Here is an 8,024-nt window from a genome sequence, read left to right as displayed (position 1 = left end):
GTACTTGGAATAGGAGATTCCTGTTTGATTAGGGGATGGGTAAATTCTCAGAGGGACAGTTGATTGCCTGCTTCATATCTATCCCCCCACCCTAGTTCCTTGCAACCAGAAGGCTGATTTTGCTAAAGTATCCATCTGTAAGAGAAGAAACATCCCCAGGATAAATTTTGACTAGTCGACGTCAACCTTGGTAATTCCATTCCTGTTCCAAGGGATTGGTTTAGTTTGGATAGGAGTTGAGATGCCAGCCATGGAGAGGTGTTCTAGTTTGCTAGCTGTTGGAATGCAGTATATCAGAAACAGAAGGGCTTTTAAAAGGGGAAATTTAATAAGTTGCCAGTTTACAGTTCTAAAGTCAAGAAAACGTCCCAATTAAAGCAAGTCTATAAAAATGTCCAAATTAAGGCATCTGGGGAAAGATACCTTGGTTCAAGAAGGTCATTGAAGTTCGGGGTTTCTCTCTCCACCAGAAAAGCACATGGAGAACATGGCAACGTCTGCTAGCTTCAGCTCCAGGTCTCTTGCTTCATGAAGCTCCCTGGGGGCGTTGTCTTTCTTCATCGCCAAAGGTCACTGGCTTGTGGACCCTGTGGTTCTCTTGTCCTTATGTCAAGGTTCTGAGGCTCTCTCCTCGTTCTCGAAAAGGAACTCTCTCCAAAATGTCTGCTCTTTTATAGGATTCCTGTAAACTAATCAAGACCCATTTAGAATGGGTGGAGACATGTCTCCATCTAATCAAGTTTAATACCCACAATCCAGCTTGTCACGTCTCCATGGAGATAACTTAATCAAGTTTCCAACCTATAGTTGGGGATTAGAAGAAACTATTGCTCCCACAAGATTGATTAGAATTTAAAACATGGCTTTTCTAGGGTACATATATCCTTTCAAACCAGAATAAGAGGGGAGAGGAAATTTGCTGAGGGACTTGTAGGAAAGGTTTCCTTGTTCTTAAAAAGAATAATATATTCTTCCTCTGGACTCTGTTGCCTGGATGCAATGACTGAAACTGTCGACTATGTTGGGATCATGAAAGGTAGTTGCCTATGGGTCTCAGGTACTTGGTAACCCAGTGTTTGTGTGTGCAGACATGTAGATGTTTCTTTGTCGTGCTCTACAAAATGTGAGCTTCTTTAAAACATGGATTGGGTCTGACAAGACATTTCTTCTCTCCCCTGGAACAGAGCATAGTGCCTGACACACAGAAGACACCACTTCAATGTCATCAAATAAATCAATGCACAGAAATTCTATTTCTAACACTTGTTTATCACAACCACATGTTAGTGTATAAGAAATAGTTTTGCTAAAATTTTAACAATCATATAGTGTTTCTAGTACATATAATGTTTTCTGTTTTTGTAATTTTTCAAAATACAACCCCAGATTAATCTAGACCAGCATCATCCAATATGGTAGCACCTTGACACATGTGGCTATTTAATTTAAATTAATTAAAATTTAAAAAATTCAAAATTCCATTCTCAGTCATACCAGCCACATTTCAAGTGTTCGATAGCCACAAATAGTATTGTACCACATAAATAGAGAACATTTCCATCTTGGAAATTTCCACTGGACAACACTGAACTACAACGTGCCCCTCTCACCTTTGAATCCAGCCCAGTGCTGGACACATATTGGATGCTCAATAGATGTTTGTTGAATGACTGAATGAATTCCATGACCATTCCAGACATTTCTGGAACAGCTAAGATAATATAACAAGCCCTAGCCTATCAATGGGAGGATATATGGCAATATATATCCATAACCAAATGGATATATGGCATATGACAAAGCCATGTGCTAATGGTCTCTGAGGATGCTGAGTTATCTAGAAGGACCCCAGGACTTCAAAGAGGATCCACAGACTCCCCTAAGACAAGCATACACACAGACAGAGCATCAAGCCCAAGCACAGCCAATCAGTCTGGACTGGGCTTCCAGCACTTCACAACCTCTGCCAGACAGGACTGTGGGTCATAATTTGCTTTTTAAATTCACTTCCATGGACGGATCCTCCTGGAGGGAGCTGGGCCAATGCAGTTTTCAGAGCTTATGCCCAATCTCCTTCTCCTACATTCCATCAAGAAATCTTACTATAACTTAGACACTTGAGATTATTCTCCAAGTCCCCATTGATTTAGACACCTTTTCACATGGGTGTCAGGGCAGACAGACTTGGGCTCAAACTCCAGCTTGATCCTTTGTGACTTCGCAACTACAAGCCTGCGGGTTTTCATCTGTATGATGGGAATTGAAAAAGAAAATGTCCTACTGCCCTAGATGCTTTAAGGATTTGATGAATTGGTGTGTGTGAGAGCATGTGGCTGATTCCCTGTAGGCAGTACATGAGAAAAAAGGGCAACGTCAACCTGGGGTGGTGCACAGATGTGCCCAGCAAATGGGGTGGCTCCCCCCTTCCCCCTGCTAACGACCTCTTGACAGACCTTGGGGGAACTGTGACCCACACTTTTGTTCTAGTTTGCAAAAGCTGTCAGAATGTGATATACCAGAAATTGAATGGCTTTTAAAAGGGGGGAATTTATTAAGTTGCAAGTTTACAGCTCTAAAGCTGTGAAAATGTCCAAATTAAGGCAAGACTACAAAAATGTCCAAATTAAGGCATCCAGAGAAAGACACCTCAGCTCAAGTAGGCCAATGATTTTCGGGGTTTCTCTCTCAGCAGAAAGACCTATGGCGACATTGCTAGCTTTCTCTCCAGGCGTCTTCAGTGGCTTCCCTGGGAGTGTTTTCTTTCTTCATCTCCAGAGGTCTCTGGCTACATGGGCTCTGTTGGTTCTGGTGGCTCTAAAGCTTTTTCCAAAATGGTTCCCTCTTAAAAGGCTCCAATAAGCAACCTCATCTTGAATGGATGGAGACACATCTCCATGGAAACAACCAGAAAGATTCTACCCGGTAATATTGGATGAGGATTAAAGGACATGGCTTTTCTGGGGCATATAATAGCTTCAACGTGGAATGCTTTTGTTGTTGTTGGTACTGTTTTGTTTTGTTTTTTTCTGAGTGATAAATTATAGGCTTGAATGCCAGGCCACCAGGAAATATAAATTATAGGCTTGAATGCCAGGCCACCAGTCTAGGAAAAAGAAAAACTAATTTAAATAGAAAAATCAGCCCTAAAACCTACGAGCCCACCCACAGAATGGGAGACAAATGGTGCAAATTCCCCCCAAATACACACCCCTCTCTGCCCCATGCCAATCTCACGCTTTCCCCACCTTCCCTCGACATGGTGAAGCCAACCTAAAGGAGCCAGGAGACAGCACAGGTCTCCCCCATGCCCACTGCATCCTGCAGTGGGCAGTTGGGTGCCTGGGGAGAGCTGAGGCCACTGAATGCCCCAACCCACAGTAGGAGAGTGCCACTGGGACTGGAGGAGTTTGATGGCATGGACGGGTTTGAGCACTGTGTCAGAATGAGGAAGAACCATTTGAGATGTGATGTGCAAGTGAGAGTACAGACCGATGAGGGAAAGAGGAGTGGAAGCAAGAAGGTGCTTGAGGGACAGCAAAGGTCCAGATGCCAGGCCACAGAAAACACCACCTGGCAGAGTCAGGTGGGCAATCCTGGAGGAGTCTGCCAGGTGAGCATTTTCCAAGAAGTAGGAAACTGCTTCCAAAGGGAGCCAGAATGGTAGGAGTGAAGCGATGAGATGGAAGCTCTCAAGCCCCAGGCTCTGGCTGAGAACAGAAATGGGGATTTGTGCAAGACACCTGGGGAGAGCAAGGAAGCCACAGGGCACACGTGACCCAGGAGTGCAGCTCTTACCTAGGACCATGCACTCCTGGGAAATGACCAATAGCAAGAGAAAGAGAGACATGAGAAAAGCAGAGATAAGCCAAGGAACAACCAAATATGACTCAGGTACCCAGCAATGTCAGGCAGAATCAGACAGCACATGATAATTGACAACTGAACACCTACAGCCCGAACTCTGAGATCTACAGCTGCCAAAGTGGGGATGGTCAGGAAACAGTCGACTTCCCAGCCCCAGTTTTGCACTTAGGACCCCGTCCTGCACCAGCCAACGCAGATCCTGGCCTGAGTGCTATTCTGGAATGGATCAGGCTTCTGCCCCCTTCCTGGAATCTGAAGCAAGAGTTTTAGAGTGCATCAAGCTCTCTTCAGTACCATCTCTGCTACTCCCTTGCAGTGACCTCCCACCAGGTTCCCCAGCCAGGGTCTCAGGTCCCACTCCCATGGCATGGGAATGAGAACACACCCCTTTCCACCTCAGGATTTTTAGAAGGATTAAAGGAGGGCACCATTAGGTTGAAGGTTAGGCTTGGCACTCTGGCCCAGTGCAAGCCTCCAGGGACAGCGACTGCTGCTTGCTGTCCTTGCCAGTTCATCCTCACAGACCTCCACCCTGAGAGCACCCAGACTTGGGATTTAATCTTCTATCTAATCAAGAGGACATAAAGCTGCTCCCAGCCATGGTTCGCAGATGGAGCTAAGAGTTGTCAATATCCATGTCGTCCTGGAAGACTCTGTAACTGGAGTCTTGCCTTCACCTCTTGGATCCCAGCAGCCTCATGCTCTGCTCTGCCCAGTGGCTCATTTCCTTCCCTGCTATACATACATACAAGAAGTCTACAAGGCTGCATGCCCCTTCCCCTCAACCTACCCCGGCCCACCGACCTCTCTCACTTCTATTCTCTCTAAGATGCCTCCTTCTGATTACTGAAAGCCCATGCTATAAGGATATGCATATCAAAAATGGATGAATTTATTAGGGCAAATTTAGGACAGGGAGACCCCACATAATTCCATGTTTCTCTCCCAACCCTGCTCAGAAAGCTTCCGATTTAAAATGAGAGTCTGTGCTTATAAAAATGACCAACACAAAGGACTTCCTTTTATCACCTAATAATACATTTCAATGCATATGCTTCTCTCTGGGTTTAAACTATGAACCCAAGGAAATTGCATTTATTCTCAGAAATGCCACCCAAGCCATTACACCAGAATCTGTTACTTGTAACAAAATACAGTAATACCACCCAGACATAATGGCATCCCCATGCAGTCTTCTTGTATACTTGTATAGTAATTCGTTCTAGAAGAAAATATTTTATTCAGCACATTTAGACATTGTTATTAGCCCTGAAACGACCTCTTTTGTCCTCCATTGTGCCCTCATTCTGGTCCTCCCAATTTGAACCTCTGCCCAATTCAAGATTTTTGTGATTTTTTGTCCTTCAATGGCATCACCTTTTTCCCACTTTTGTGTCAGTTGCTTTATTTGCTCATCTTGGTGTTTCTACCTGTCAACAGGTTAAAAAATGCATCTTAAGACCATTTGCCCCACTCTGCCTCAGAGTCTGGGAGTCAAAGCCACTTCCCAGCCCCGTCCGGTACCCACCCACCTCCTCGTTCCTCTCAACATGATAGATGCTGCCATGTCCTTCACCAAGGACTTCCCGGCAAGTGGATGGCCACAGTCATCAGGCAGTGCTGCTGATGCCACAACCTTGTGTTCTGTGTACCCTCTTGATTTCGCCCATACCCATCTAGCAGCTGATGTGGAGAAAACTGGAGCTGAAAGGGAAGGCAGAGGCCTTGGTGACAGCCTGGTTAAGGTCTACAAATACAATGGGATTTAAAGGCCTGTACCAAAGCTTTAATGTGTAGGGATAAGGTATCATCATCCACCAAGCTGCCTATTTTGGTATCTAGGACATTGCAAAAGGAATGCTTCCAGATCCCGGGAATACTCACATCTTCATCAGCTAGATGATTGCACGGTCCATCACAGCCATTGCTGGATTGACTTCCTATCATTCTGACACTGGTCATCACTGCGTGATGCTGCAATCAGGGCAGTATCTGGAACTGTATCATGGACACAGGCATGCTTCACTGCTGGAGGAAGAGAGCTTGTGATGAAGGATCCAAAGCTCTCTTCAAGGGCACATGGTTCAACATTCTCAGAGGCATGGGTGGTGCTTTCGTGCTCATCTTGTATGATGAAATCAAGAAGTTCACCTAAATGATTTTCTAGCGTGTTTCCTCTCCTGTGACCGGCATGTTGAATTACGTAACATATCTTGGGCATTCTTGACAGACAGTTGGCTGTCTATTTATCAATGGCAACAATTTAATGGTTGAAAATGGGAAGCAATAATATTCACCTGACCACTTTTTCTCTTAAAGCCATTTCCATGATGATGATAATGGGACTCTTATATTTTTTATTTCAGTCATTTCTAATAAATGTCAAATATGAAGAAATAAAAATATATGAAATACAAAAAAATTTATCTTAAATAGATTGAATCTTTAGAAATGTATTAGGCCATCTTAAAAGATGTTTAAAATAAGTAAGCTTTTTGACATTTTTTTAATCTTTGGCATTCATGTTACCATTGACCACACCTTCTCCTAATGTTAGTGCAGCAAGCATTCAATTTGACATCATTTGGTATAATGTGGGGCAAACTTTAATGAAACAGAAATAAGCATTCATTCATAGAAAGTTCTTAATTTTTCCTTTACATAATTATTGGCCAGTGCATAACTTAGTGGAGCCCAAACATTTTCCCCGGCATTGAGTAATCTCTCAGAACATAGATAGTTCAAGTGCTCATGGGATGTGTCAAAGGTACAGACAGCTGGGTATCATATTATCCACAGGCAAATTTTTATCATGGTTGGAGTAAATGATCTTGACTGCTAAGCTTTGGAGCACAGCATCCATTTCTTATTACCCTTCCCTGAGGTCAGAAACAAAAACCGTCCTATGCCATTGCCTTTTCTAAACATAGCCTCTATAGGAGTTCTTGGTTTCTTTCCCTGCAGACTTGCCCATCCTACGTGGGATGAGAAAAATCACAGTGCTCCTCAGGTCCCCTTGGCTGAGCAAAGAAAGTGTCACAGTTCAAAACCCGTGGCTGTTATCAGGCCAGTCAGGAAAGAGTTTACCTTAACTACTCAGGCATCATCAACAAGCATTTAGGGAGTAATTACTATGTACTAAACACTGTGCTAGATCTCTATATATGTATTACGTCAAATAAACCCTGTTCCTACCCTAGAAAAAGATTATGAACAAATGATTACAGTATGACACAGCTGGAAGGCCAGAGGGGTCGGCTGCCACAGGAGCTGAGCGACAAGAGCAACCAATATCATCCTGGTGATGTGATGAAGGTTTCAGACAGAACAGAACATTTGAGAAGGGCTTAGAAGATAGTCCTTCCCCAGACAGAAAAGAAAGGGCAGAGGACATTCTGGGACAGAAAATGTCCACCATCAAGGTAGAGAATGGAGATGAGAAATACAGTTCAGTTCCATTTTGGACATGAGTACAGATGTCTGTAAGAACTTGTGGTGAAACCATCTAGCAAAAGTTTGATTGGAATCTAGAGCTCAGGAAAGAGCGTGAAGTAAGAGGTTTAGATTCAAGACCCACCCATTACCTTGGTTTTGAAGCTACAGTGTGATCACTGTCAACCAGGAAAGTATTTATGACAGAAGAGAAAAAGACCAAAGATGGGGAATACCATCTATGGAGCAGATGAGAGAAACAGACGTGACTTAAAGCAGTAATTGTAGAGCATCTTAATTTTCCAGGAATGCTATAACAAACACCACAGACTGGTTGGCTTAAACAACAGGGGTTTACTGGCTCTCAGTTTGGGAGGCTACAAGTCCAAGATCAAGGTGTTGGCAGTTTCATGATTTCTCCACAGTATTTAAAGTTCCGATGGTAACTTTACAGCCACCCATAACTCAGTTTCTATCTCCATCACACAGCTGTCATTCTCCACATCTGTCTCTGTGCTGGTTTAAAGCATTATTATGTACCCTAGAAAAGCAATGTTTTAATCCTGATCCAATCTTGTAAGAGCAACCATTTCTTTTAATCCCTATTTAGCGCTATAGGTTGGAATCTTTTGATTAGATTTTCTCCAGGGAGCTGTGACACAACCAATTGTGGGTATTAACTTTGATTAGCTGGAGATATGACCCCACCCATTCCAGGTGGGTCTTGA

At 43.6% G+C, this 8,024-nt stretch overlaps 1 pseudogene; it reads left to right on the top strand.

The window, feature by feature from the left end:
* Positions 1-3,304: 3,304 nt before the first annotated feature.
* LOC143662458 (ADP/ATP translocase 2 pseudogene) lies at positions 3,305-6,019 on the top strand (annotated as a pseudogene).
* Positions 6,020-8,024: the final 2,005 nt, after the last annotated feature.

The sequence above is a fragment of the Tamandua tetradactyla genome, chromosome 18, assembly GCF_023851605.1.
Source record: "Tamandua tetradactyla isolate mTamTet1 chromosome 18, mTamTet1.pri, whole genome shotgun sequence".
Lineage (NCBI taxonomy): Eukaryota > Metazoa > Chordata > Mammalia > Pilosa > Myrmecophagidae > Tamandua > Tamandua tetradactyla.
The sequence above is the reverse complement of the archived record's forward strand: the minus strand, read 5'-3'. Positions and strand labels throughout refer to the sequence as shown.